The sequence below is a fragment of the Rousettus aegyptiacus genome, unplaced genomic scaffold, assembly GCF_014176215.1.
Source record: "Rousettus aegyptiacus isolate mRouAeg1 unplaced genomic scaffold, mRouAeg1.p scaffold_m13_p_8, whole genome shotgun sequence".
NCBI lineage: Eukaryota > Metazoa > Chordata > Mammalia > Chiroptera > Pteropodidae > Rousettus > Rousettus aegyptiacus.
In genome coordinates, this window is record NW_023416311.1 from 94,703,035 (window position 1) to 94,716,269 (window position 13,235).

A 13,235-nucleotide genomic window follows, 5' to 3' on the forward strand; every position below is an offset into this window, starting at 1 on the left:
AAGGAAAGAACTAGCTTGAGGGAGGAACATCAAGGATTCCATTTTGATCACGCTAGGTCTGAGATGCCGATTACACAGCCATGTGGAGTTGCCAGGCTGGCAGTGGTGCATATGAGTCTGTAACTCAGTCAGGAGGTCAAGGCTAGAGATGTAAATTTGGGAGGGAACAGCACATAGACAGTAGATAAAGCCTTGAGGCAAACGAGATTTCACTAGGAGGGAGAACAGCTAGAGAAGATCCAAGGTCAAGTCCCGGGGCAACATCATAAAACAATGGATATTAGTTGTTGTTATTATTTTCAGTACACTGGGAAGGAGAATTTATCCAATTAGTGTTACCAGCATCTCTTTATCTATCTATGTATCCACCCATCCGACTGACCATTAATACCATAAACATTCATTGAGAGGCAGTAGAGACTAGTGATCAAGAGTATAAGCTCCGGAGCCAGACTGCTCTATTTAAATCCCAGCTCCACCAGCTCCTGTAACCTTGGAGAATTTGCTTAACCCCATTGCACCACCATTTCTCCATCTGCAAAAGGCGACGTAGTAGCTTAAATGGTGCCCCAACCCCCCCAAATATGTTGTTCATGTCCTGGTACCTGTGAATGTGACCTTATTTGGTAAAAGGGTCTTTGTAGATGTAAGTTACAAATCTTGAGATGAGATCATCCTATATTATCTGGGTGGCTTTAAGTTCAATGACAAGTGTCCTTATAAAAGACACAGAAAATAGAGACACCCAGACGTAAAAGAAGACATGAAACACAGAAGAGATGGCAACATGAAGAAAGAGACAGAGATCTGAGGGAAACAGCCACAAGGAATGTCCACAGTTACCAGAAGCTAGAAGGGGCAAAGCAGTGTTCTCTCCGAGAGCCTCCACAGGGACACCTTGATTTCACACTTCTGACCTCCAGAATTAAGAGAATAAATTTCTGTTGCTTTAAAACATCAAGTTTGTGGTAATTTGTTATAAGAAATGAATACAGGGGTTAGTAATAGTGTGTACCTCACTGGGTGATTATGAGAATTAAATGAGTTAATACGTGTAAAGTGTCTAGAATGGTGCCTGCCAAATAGGAAACATTAAAAGAATGTTAATTTTTGCCCATGTAGTGGACATTGTGCTAGACCCTGAAGAGTATGGGGGAAACACAGATCATCTTCGAGAACCCTCTAGATAAAGATGGTGCCCAGGCAGCGGAGCAGGTGAGGGACCAGAAGGTGGGAAGCGTGCTCAGGTGCCAGAGTTGCTGCACACTGCTCTCCGGCAGTCACCCATAAAGAAATCTATGGGCCTTACATCTGCTCAGGTTTTTTGAGATGAGTAGCAGGTCCAGTGAGGGGTTAACTCGATCCTTTACGGTACCTTCCTCTCCTTGCACCATCTCACTGCCTGCTCTCTCGTGAGAGTCCATGCTGACGAGGACACTCAGAGCACATTTTCTGGGGACAGCTGTCTCTACTTTCAGCTTAATGATATTGGGAATAATGATGACCGGGGCGGGGTAGGAGCGGAGAGGGGGCAGTGGAAAACTGGAGGAAAGCGATGCCAATTTTGTGTGCTGAATGATTCTGTAATAATATTTGCATGGCTGCTTTAGCCTTGGAAGTTAATTTTCTTCACCAAGAGACCCATATAGCACAATCTAGTTTTACCCAAATCTCTATAAAATACACTCTGCCAAAGGTGGGGGAGGGGTTGCGGGTAGACCCTAACTGAAACGCAGCTGAAATCAGACATTTTATAAGTGTCCATTGGCCAACGCACAAAAATGTAAAGAGTTTATTGACATCTTGCTTTACTAAACTTGGCTCCATCTCATCTTCGTAAGTGTAAAAAAAGAAACATTCAAACACCTGAAGAGACCTTGTAATTACTGTATTTGATCACCTGCATGCAAACATAAGCAGTGTCTGGAACCAGTTCATATTCTTCAGGAGTGAAGGCCATTGCTGGGTGTTCAAACCTGTATATGCCAACCCAAGACAGCAAGGCTAACCTGACATACACACGCCTCCCTACTCTCCAGAAACAGACTCTTGTGGAAATCAGAATTACGGTACTACCAGTGTAAGCAGGACAAGCAGGTTGCCGTTAGACCGGCATCTGCAAAGTGCTGGCCTTTGGTGAAGGGAACAAGAGAATTGGTGTTTATTCTGCTTCCCTAGGTATGGTAAGATCTTGTTGGGAGTGACAGTAGCCAGGCGGGGCCTCAGGAAAGCAAAGCTCTCCTCCCCACCGCCTTCTGCTGGATGCCAGGGGCTGCCTAGTCCCCCCGCCCTCTACTGAGTCCACCATGATTCAAAATTACCTCTCTCACTTTCCTCCCAGCACAGCTGCAGGCAAGTCTCAGCCAGGGAGCTGACCCTGGATTCCCATAGCAGTACTATGGCCCCTGCTCAGGGCAGGAATCCTATTCTGCATTGTATCAGTGTGTCTTTATTTTTAGCAAAGCTCAGTGATCACTCTTCAGAGGACAGGACAACAGGGTGTGTGTATTTTAACTCAGAAGACTGGGTTGAGTTAGCAGAATTAATTAAAGTCTAGTGCATGCAAAGTCAGATACTAGAGGTGTGTCCAGGTGTTGATAAAAAGGAGACCATCCATGAGTGGCTCAGGTCAAATCCATTTTCACGCCTGCCAAAAACCTCAAAAGCCCCAGTCTGGGAAATCATTCTGTTAAGGGTCACATATCCCATGGAAGCCCCTCCTCAGACACCACAGGTCCTATCTGGAATGAACTAAAATTACTTCAATCTGAAGACAAGGGATTGGGTCATGCTCCCTGCAAATTCTTAAGAGTTTGCAATTTTTTTTACCCTCACATGGATAGCTAGGGATTTCAGGTTGCTTCAGGCAACAAAACTTCCCCTATCTCCTGGCCATGATTTCATCTAAAGCTTGTGACAATAGTGTGTGCGAAATTAGTCCTCTGTTGTAAAGTCAGTCTCCCAAGCCTCACTTCTCCAAAACCTCTTCATGTGTCCTAGAGTGCTTTCTGAGACACAGAAACACTTTAAAACTTAAACACAAATAATCTAAGAATAACTTCATCAGCCAGATGGTTCAATACTACCTGGTTTCATAAAGAGAGTTAGTTCTTAAGTTTCCGATTTTCTGTTCGCTCAATGTGTTCACGTAAGTAATGCATGCATCAAGTAACCAGGAGTACTCAGAATGGGGATTGTTTCCCAGCCCCACTGAGATTGGGGGGTGGAGAACATGCTATTGGCATCAGCAGGAGGCCACAGCCAGGGGCGGACCTCTTCCCGGAGCTGGGGTGACTAAAAAGACAAACGTATCTTCTTCGCACTTAGTGCCTTAACAAGCCATCTCTCAGCAAAGCCGCCTTATCAAACCACAAAGGGCCTCTTCAACGATTGAATTTTCAAACTGTAAATGCTCCTAGTGTTTTCTCGAGAATGCAGAGCTCTTTAGATCACAGGCAACCTACCTACCTGGCTGAAGCAGCCGACCTACCTGGCTTCCAATCCTCCTCCTCCCCAGAACTGCAGAACCCACGGGAAATATATGCTTTCTCGAGTCTGTCCTTTTTTCACTTCGAGAATGCAGCTATTATAAAATCAAGAATTAAGAATTTTCATATCCTATATCATTTCATTTGCAGCCTATGCCTAAACCCAAAGGACTATATAACCTAGACATAGGACATCCAGGTGGAAAATAAATCAAGAATAATTTGAGAACATACTTGTATATCTCCCTTTCCTTAAAAAAACATTCTGCACATTTTCCCCGCGATAGCATTTCATGTGGCATACATCTATTGTGTACTAAATCAAGATAAGTGCTCTTTTTCCTCCCCTCTTCACTAATAAGTGAGAATATTTATCTAATCTAAGTTTAATCACAGATTCATTAATAAAACCAACGGGGTACACAAATTTTTAATTCTTCCTCATTCACCTGCATTTTGCATAATCGCCATTAAAAGACAATAGTTCTCCAGATCAAGCAACTGTAGATTGTGGCTTTAGTTCCAGTTGCACTGGAATGGGGCACGTTCTCCACTTTTTTGGGCCTCAGTTACCTCAAGTGCAGGCATTAGCAAGGGTGAATGCCATCACCCCCTTCTAAAACCAGTGAGGAGAAGGGAGAGTAGGCAGAATCTCAGCATTTAGCCCTGGCAACTTGACCTTTGCATAAGAGAGAAGTGAAAAGCAGATGTGTCCACTCAAATCGTTCAACGTTAAAAATGCAGACAGCCTAAAAGATTCATTAAAGGGGAACAGGGAGCTGAGGCTGCTCTGAGCAATCCAGAGCCCTTCATCTAAAGGTGGAAGAAAGCTGCAGTTAGGGCCACTAAAAAGTCCTTCCTTCTACATTCAACTGGGCTCTCACTGACTGTAGCAAGAGGCTTATTCGTTTCTCAACAGTATCAGAAGGACCCACTACATACCAGACGCTGTCATGGAGGGGTTTGCACACATACCTCAGTAAGTACTTCCTCTTATTCCTCCTAAGGACAAGCCAGTGAAATAGCTGTTGTACCAATTTTGCACACGAAGAAACTGAGGCTCCAAAATTCTGAATGATCAGGCCAACCAGAAGTTCTCTGTACTGCTAGGATTGCAGCCCAAGTCTCTGACCCCTATTCCAGAATCCTTCCCTTCCCTCTTGGTTGCCTCAGCTGGTGCCAAACGCCCCCTCCCCTGGCTGGCAGCAGCACTTCCGCCTGCTCCCTCAGCCCCCGGCCTCGTGAGTGCCCTCTCAATCTCAGCGAGCACCCCTCCTGTTTTACCAAGACTAATTCTTCCCTCTGCTGCATTGCAGGCTTCCTCCGGGGCCTCGCCCAGCCTCTGCTTCCAACCTCTGCTTCTCTCCTGTTTCCAGGGAAGGCAGATGCCAGCTTTTCTCCCCTTGCATCTGCCCTGACCTCTCCTCTCCCAAATGCCCCGCTCCTTATCTGGCCTCCCCACTTCTCTTTTGTTTACCACACTTACCTGGAAGGGAAAATTGGGGCTCTCCTGAATAAACCTTCCCACAACACTACCACCTCCTCCGACTACTCTCCAATTATTTTTAACTGGCACGCTTCTGGATCCAGTGGCTGTTCCCATTTCCACTATCTTGGCATCACTCTCTCCTTTGTCTGTTGTAACCTGACCATCTTGTCTTCGGTCTCTGTTAATGGCCTTTTCCCATCATCCCCTTGGGATGCTGGCCCTTCCCAGACATTCCTGCCTGCACCTGTCTACCTGCCTCCCTAAGGGGCTCGCTGCCTAACATTCTACTTGGTTCTGTGGAAACACCTGAGGGCAGAAGGAAGCGTTAAAAACTCTCAAGTCTCCAAGTCTACCCCGTTAAATAGATCCAGCTTCTTTGGGTTTGGTCCCGACTTTTTGTGGGTTTGTCTTCTTTGGGATGTTCCCCTATGTGGTCGGTGCAGTAAGAGGGACCTGAGGCTACTTTCCAAGAGAGACACCCTCCTCTCACCCTCACCTGAGTCACGTAGACCCGCACGATCTATGCCGAGGGAGCTCCCACAGCTGTGTTATCTTGTCCAGCTCAGCAGGCCTCAAACTTCTAAGGCGGGGTTGGAACTACACCCTCGAGTACAATCAGCCAGGAAGGCGGTGGGAGTGTGCGTGTGTGCGTGTGTGTGTGTGTGTCCGTGGGGCAGGGTCTCGAGCTTCTGTTTCTCTCCCTGTCTAACCTGAGAAAGTTGGTGGGTGACTGGAGGAAGTCTTATCATGAATAAGATAAGATCTTAAAGAAACAGGAGGAGGGCAGTATGAGGTGTGTGCAAACGGATTCTGTAGAGTGAGGTCCAAAGGTAGAACTGCTCAAGTCTCTCGGGAGAGAGAGGCAGAGAATCAGAAGGGAGGAGGCCCTTGAGCTGGATCTTGAGGAATAAGAAGTGGGAGAAAGGGTACTCTGAGGACCTCGCCCTCATCCCACTGCCCCCTCTCCCCAGGGGAAAAGCATTGTAGAGGCAGAGTGTAAGACAGGTCAGGAGGTCTAGAGCTTGAGAGGGAGTGTGTGTGTTTGGGGGACACGGCAGGGAAGAAGTTTGAGGAGGCACACAGGATTTAGAATTTATCCCACAGGAGGTCTTGGGGACTACTAATAGGTTTTACAAGCAAAGGGAGGCAACAGACCTTAGTGAGCGATCAGATGTGGAAATGAATGAGAAGTCTGAAAGGATTTCTCTGGGTTTCTGGTTCATGGAATGTTAAAACGCCAAACTCCCTATTTTAGTCGACTGTATCCATGTTCCTAACCTGCATGTGACCTTCGTTTCTTCTTCGCTCCAAATCCGAACAGCACCCATACTTCGAGTCCATTTTGGTGGACGCGTCCTTCCTTCCTAGCCTAGCCCGCTGCCACCCATTCGCTCAGACCTCCATCCTCCAGTTTATAACGACCACCTCCTCACGATGCTCCTCACCTCTCATCTCGCCACATCTCAATTCTTTCTGCAAGAGATCAGATGAATTTCCCTAAAGCACATAGCTGATCATGAAAGTCCCTTGCTCAAAAATCTCAAATGGTTTTCTCTCAGCTTCAGAACTCAGTTCCTTCAAGTCCTTAGCTCAGCCTCTTCTTCCACTGTTCTCCTAAGGACCACAACCTACCTTAGGATCAACCTCTCAGCACACACCTGTTCTACCTAGGTTCTCCCCCACGAAGCCTTTCAGATCTCCTCAGTCAAAAGTGATTCTTTCTCCTCCCTACTCCTAAAATGTTTTATTTGGACCACTCTTCAGGTGCTTTATTAATTTGATCATTTATTCATCCAGCATTTATAGGGTGCTTATTACATGGCACGCGTGCACTGGTTTGGATGGGAGCTCTTGGTACACTTATCTCACTTCTCCTGATACATTGAAACTCTGACAACACAGAGGGAGCCTTTTTCATCTATGTGTGTCCCCAGGAACCGCAAAGCCCCTGTACGCAGTAAACCGCAGGTGCTCCAAAAATAAATTGGCTGAAATGAATAGAGGAATTATCACAAGTTTTTCTTACACAGTAAACTGCCTTAAGTGCATGCAAAATCAATTTCAATGATAGAGATTTAAAGTATAATTCAATATTTTTCCAGGAGCATATTAACTATGTCAAGGGAGGTGCATTTATATACTTCACAAGGTACTGATTCTTCCTTTCCCGGCACCTGCCATTCCCTAACTCCTACATCTCCCCATCTCCCTCACCTTACACACACTCACGCCATTACGTGGTTATTAGTGGAGCAGTTCTTGGTTCATTCTAATGGAAGAAGGAATTGATGAAGCTGGAACCACCACCTAAAGCCAGGAGCATGTTCTGAGACATTCTATTCTGCTCCCATATGCAGCCCTACCCTACCAAACCTCCCAACCTGTGCCAACTTGACCCCTACCTGGAAGTCTCAGATCAGAAAATCTGACCTCGAAGAAATGCCAGGACCCTAGAACCCAAGTACAAGGCAGATTGAGTGTAGAAACCTCACTGGGGAAGGACCAGTGGCTCTGAAGGTCCAGGGAGCTCTTTATCAACGCAGATCCAGAGCATCACTTTCTGCAGCCATTCAGCGACCACCCCCAGCAGCTTCATTTGGATTCCTCGAGGAAACACATCGACCCGAGGAATACTACCTCTGTGGGAGGCAGGAGGCCGGCCAGCTGCAAGGGGCAGACGCAGCTCCTTCCTGCCCGCAACACTCCACCTCCAGCCCCAGCGCAGGTCTGCGGCTCCCGAACGCCCTCCGGCCCGCGCTATCCCAGTCTCGGCGACCAGTCCCTGCCGGAGCTTGCCCTCCACACTCCAGTGTCCCTTATCAAGGTCTCCGCATAGATCAGGGCTGCTGAGATCAATCAGGCTTCTGGGAAACTCCACCGAGGGGCCCTACACCCAAGCACTACTCAATTCAGCACTGCGGGAAGACAAGCAGACCAGAGACCTAAAATATCAATACAGACCCGAGAGAGCAGGGAAGACGGGGAGCAGGATTTCCCTGTCTGTACGTTCCCCATCTCCCTGGCAGATGCCAGAAACCGCCCCAAAGATGCCCTTGATGTCTGTGTGCCCCCTCCACTCCCTCGCCCCGCGCGTGTCTTCCCCCAGGCAAGGGAGGGCGGGGGACGAGGAAGCGCGGGAGACCAACCCCAAGGCAGCACCTAGAGCCGCCGCACCTGAGTGCCTCCGCCCCGGAGATAGGACCAGGCGGCCGCCCGGGGGTGGGGAGCCGGGGCGCAGGGGCTCCCGTCCCCGTCCTGTGTGCCCAACAGTGCGTCTCGGATTGTCCCGCTGTCGCTGGCCCGCTGCGTCCGGCCCTCCTCCCGCGGCCGCGTCCTCCCCGCCCCGGCGGGACGCAGCGGGAGTTCGCGCGGCGCGACGTGGGACCCGGCGTGGGTCCCCCCCACTCGGCGCCTCGCCGCGGCTGGGATCCCCGCACCAGAATTCGTCACTAAACTTTCCCCGGCGCACGCGGTCTCGGGGGTGCCACCCCACCCCATGCAAAGCCCCCACGTCCGAGCCGCAGTCGGATGGTCATTTCACCTGCGCGCAGCTCGTCCGAAGCTGCAGCTGCTTCTCGAGCGTTCGGACCCAGGCGCCGCCCGGCGGGACTCGCGCCGCCGCCTCTGCCGCCGCTGTCGCCGCTGCCGCTGCCACCGCCACTGCCGCCGCTGCGCCTGCCCCGCGCTGCAGCGCCGCGGTCCCCCCGCGGTCGCGGGAGGCGCGTTCCCCGGCGCCCGCGGCCTGGCGGGCTCCAGCAGGCGCCTCCCCGCCGCGTCTCCCTGCTCCGGGCCCGCACGCACCGGCGCCGGGGTCCGCTCCCGGCTGCAGGCTCTCCCAGCTGCGCCGCGCCGAGGATCCACCAAACCTCCAGGATGGGCGGGGATTCCCTCCCACTGGTAGATGCGAGGGGCGGGAACTCCCTTCCCGGAGTGACAGGGACGGGGGGCGGGGATTCCCCTGCAGAAATGACAAGGTGGGCGGGAATTCCCCCGAGCGAGGCACACCGCTGGCAGAGCGTCCCTCAGGGTAAACCCCGAGTCCTAGTGGCTGGCTTCACAAACCCTAGTGTCTTGAGAGGAAAGGATCCAGGGAGATGGCAGTTCGGAATTTCCAGCTGGTGTGGCTTTGGGCGCCATCTATGTAGAGGAGAGAGAGCTAGGGGACTTGAAGTTGCCTTTGCATAGCACTTTACATAGATAGCATCGAGAAAATTGTCAATTGCTTTACAAAAGAATGGGCGGAGGCCAAAGAAAGGACTAACCGCCCACCCCAACCGCCCACCCCAACCTACCCTTGTCCTCTGATCCTTGGGATGCCAAAGTATATTTAACACTGGTATGAGAATTTCGAGGGAACCTCTACGTACCTGAGAGCTGCTTAACCCCCACCCCCAATTAAGCCCCTGAGGGAAATCCTCAGAGGCCAAGTTTCATGGCCCTAGGGTGGTAGTTTGGTTCTAGTGAGAACTGGCCAGGAGCCCCTGCTGAGAGGATGGTTATAGCTAAGGCCAATCGCCCTTGGCCCTGTTTCACGTCACTCGAGGAACAGAAAACCTCAGGCTTTTAGGATCTTTCATTCCCAAGGATTTTCAGGAAGGCCTTCAAATATTTTTGGGTTTTTTTTTTTTTTTTTTTGTCATCCTTGTCATTCTGCCTACCACAGGGAGAGGATGATAAGAACATAATAGGGAGACTGCACAGCTCTGCAAATTAAGCTCTCTTAAGAGGAAAAAGCTGGTCTTTTTCAAGTGCGAGCAGATAAGAGTAAAAACATATGAAAAATTACAAAACCTCGGATAATGAATAGTTGAATAATGCTTTTGACATTTTCTGCAGAGCAGTAATTGGAAATCTTTGCTTTGGGGGGATGGGGTGGGGCAGGGATCTGCGGCAGCTTTGCCCAGCAAGGCAATAAGCTCTGGTGTCTTGGAAGAGCAGAGAGGCATAAATCGCCGGCCCAGACTCTGCAGAGCCAGCCCACAGCATCGGAGGCCAGGGTGGTCTCAAGGCATTTCGAGATGGTATTTTCGGCAGAGTTTGGGGTGGGAAAATACTTGAATTCAGTGGTTCTTCAGCTTTTATAATTACCAGGCCACTGAGATCAGTGTCTGCACCAAGCCAAACTTCATGTATTACAGGCTGTGCAGTCTCAGGCACCCAGAGCTTCTCTTCCTATCTGTAAGTAGAGAAAATTCCTACTGCGCAGGACCGTTGTAAGGATGAGCGGTAGAGCTAGCTACTCAGCACAGTACTTAGGAAGTACTCAATGAAACGGCACTAATTACCTAGAGAGGTGTCATTGGGACACCACAAAAAAAAAAAATCCTTTTAGAATCAAAAGGAACTAGCGGTGTCTGTTTGTCTACAGTCCCAGTCCCATCTTCCACCATTCTCTCTCAGTCACAAGACGCAGCGCATGTCTCCTCAGCCTCTGTAGCCCAGCACCGACCTCCTGCAGCACCCGTTGAGAGTTTGCTAATTAAATGGACATGTAAATGAATGGATCACACAAGTCATAAAAAACTGCTATTTCTTACCCAGCTCACCTCCAATCCTGTATTCCAGCCATGTACTTCCTAACCTGTAAATTCTGCTCCCTCTGCCAGAAGGACAATCTCACCTCCTGTATCTGCTGAAATTCCAGAGTTAAATGTCATTAACATTAATTGTTGCAATGGTAGCACTTTCTACAAGTTGCTACTATAACCCTTATCGGGTTGTAGTAGGTTGTAGGAATCATAGTGTTCCCTCTCACACATATCCAGCCTGTGAGTTCCTGGAGGTAAGAGAACCTAGATATTATTATTTGTGTTCCCAAAACCTAGCATGACATAGTGTCCAACTTGATAGCCATTCAATAATATCTGCTGAGTAAAAATTAAATGTTAAATACATACATATATATGTTACATGTGTATAAATTTTATATATGCATATGTAATATTTTATCTTTGGTCACCTGTGGACATAGCTCTGCTGACCAGCTTAAAGTACTTCTAGCTTCAATCATTTTTTCATCCAATATTTTCCAGATAGTTTTTAGTAAGTTCTGGCCTGCTAATAATAGCTCACCTCTCAAGGGGTCAATCAAATGCATGGAAATTTTGTTTTGCCCTTGTAGTCTTGCCAATTTGGAAAGCTCACAACTAGGGCATTCATTTCCCAGTGTTTGAGGATCAAAATGTAAATTCTTTCTGCCCCCTTGTTAAATATTTAGTCACAGATTAGTACTTCTGTCCAAGTTGCCATTTTAATTTATTGCTCATAAATACACGATATGGAGGATATTGGATATAGAAAAATCTAAGGCTTAGTTAGGGATAATAGAAGATTAAAATAATGAACCAAGAAAAAAAATGTATTTTCCTGAGTGACACTATGTTAGTCATAGGTAAATGAATGCAGCCTATTTTCAGTGAGTCTCATGGACTGCAGTATCATTTGGTTTACCTGTGAGCTTTCCCCCTCCATGAAGAAGCATCTATCTAACAGGCAGCTGGAACTAAATTGGAAGTTTCATTACCGACTCAAATGAAATCTTTAAGATTGCCTTCCATCTTTTCTGCTCAACTGCTCCCCCAAGTATATTGGGGAGGTGGGGAGGCTTAGTCAAAAACTGGCTCGAATTCTCTTCTCTTCCCAGCTCCTGTGACTTCATTTTATCTCCAAAACAGATGCTGGCTTCCTGTTTACCCAGCTAATTACCCTCCTCTCTTCTGCAAATTCCTGGCCACTAAAACTTCCATTCACAAACTGGTATCAGAATGAGCCATCCCCTGGCCAATGAAGGGCGTAAAAAGAACAGGTAAGAAATATGACAATAAAACATTAATTTGGTGGATCCTAATCCTGAATGTGTTTAAGGATCCCCAGAATCTTTGAAAATTCGGATTTCCCAGCATCCCACCAGAGGTCATTATGTAGCTGAGTCTGTATCCAGGCTCTGACACTACATTTCCCAGCAGCACCACAGTGATTGTGACTTCAGTGGCCCACAGAGCATATCTGCAGAAACACTGAAATAGAGTGACTTTAAAACTGAGAGGAACCCTTAATATTCAAAATATATTAAGAACTCGCACAACTTAACAACAAAAAACAATCCAATTTAAAAATGCGCAGAAGACCTGAATAGATATTTCTCCAAAGAGGAAATTCATATGGCCAATAAACATATGAAAAGATGTTCAAGGTCACTAATCATCAGAGAAATGCAAACTAAAACCACAATCAGATATCACCTCACACCTGTCAGAATGGCTATCAATAAATCAAAGAACAAATCTTGGGGAGGATGTGGAGAAAAGGGAACCCTCAAACATTGTTGGTGGGATTGCAGATTGGTACAGCTACTATGGAAAATAGTCTGGAGCTTCCTCGAAAAATTAAAAATAGGTCTACCTTTGACCCAGCAATTGCACTTCTGGGTATTTATCCAAAAAAATCCAAAACAATAAGATCTATGCACCCATATGTTCAGGGTAGCACAATTTACAATAGCCAAGATACAGAAGCAATTGCAATGCCTATACAATGGAATATTACTCGGCCATAAAGAAAATGAAATCCTACCATTCGCAATGACACAGATAGACCTAGAGGTTATTATGCCAAAGGAAATAAGTCACCTAGAAAAAGATAAATACCATATGATTTCACTTATATGCAGAATCTAAGGAACAAAAAGAACAAACTAATCGAAAACAGACTCACAAATATAGAGGACAATCTGGTCATGGCCAGAGAGGAGGGCAGTTTGAGGGCTGGGAGAAGAGGTAAAGGGTTAAAGAAGTACAAATTAGTAGTTAATAGATAGTCACAGCAATGGAGAGCACAGCATAGGGAATGAAATTAGCATTAATGTAAAGGCTAGGTAGAGAGCCAGAGGAAAGAAAGAGTAATCAGGGGCGTCGTTTTATAAACTACACAAATATCTGACCAATGTACTGTATACTTAAAACTAATAATAAATTAAACTTTAAAAGAAAAAAATAGATGTAAAAGGCAAAAAAAATGAGAGAAAGACCCCACGTTATGTCATATCATAGTATTTGATCATAGTGGTGATAGATTTTATTTTAAACCTTGAAGAAAATTTTTTAATATTTATTCTGTCTCAGACCAAATCTTTTATTAGCCAATACATGAAATGGACCTACCCTTGATCTATCCTGTTTTAAAATACTTGTGTAGGGGAAAGGTTTCATCTTATATATATTGAAAATGATGGTTTTCAGTGTATCCATGAACATGACATT

The 13,235-nt window shown here is 47.0% G+C and overlaps 1 protein-coding gene across 1 annotated transcript in view; it reads right to left on the minus strand.

Moving 5' to 3' along the window:
• PDZD2 (PDZ domain containing 2) overlaps positions 1 to 8,592 on the minus strand; it is a 311,190-nt gene extending 302,598 nt beyond the window's left edge. The window contains exon 1 of the mRNA XM_016138284.2: positions 8,519 to 8,592. The gene's annotated coding sequence lies outside the window, so the exon portion shown is untranslated. The remainder of the gene's footprint in view (positions 1 to 8,518) is intronic.
• Positions 8,593 to 13,235: the final 4,643 nt, after the last annotated feature.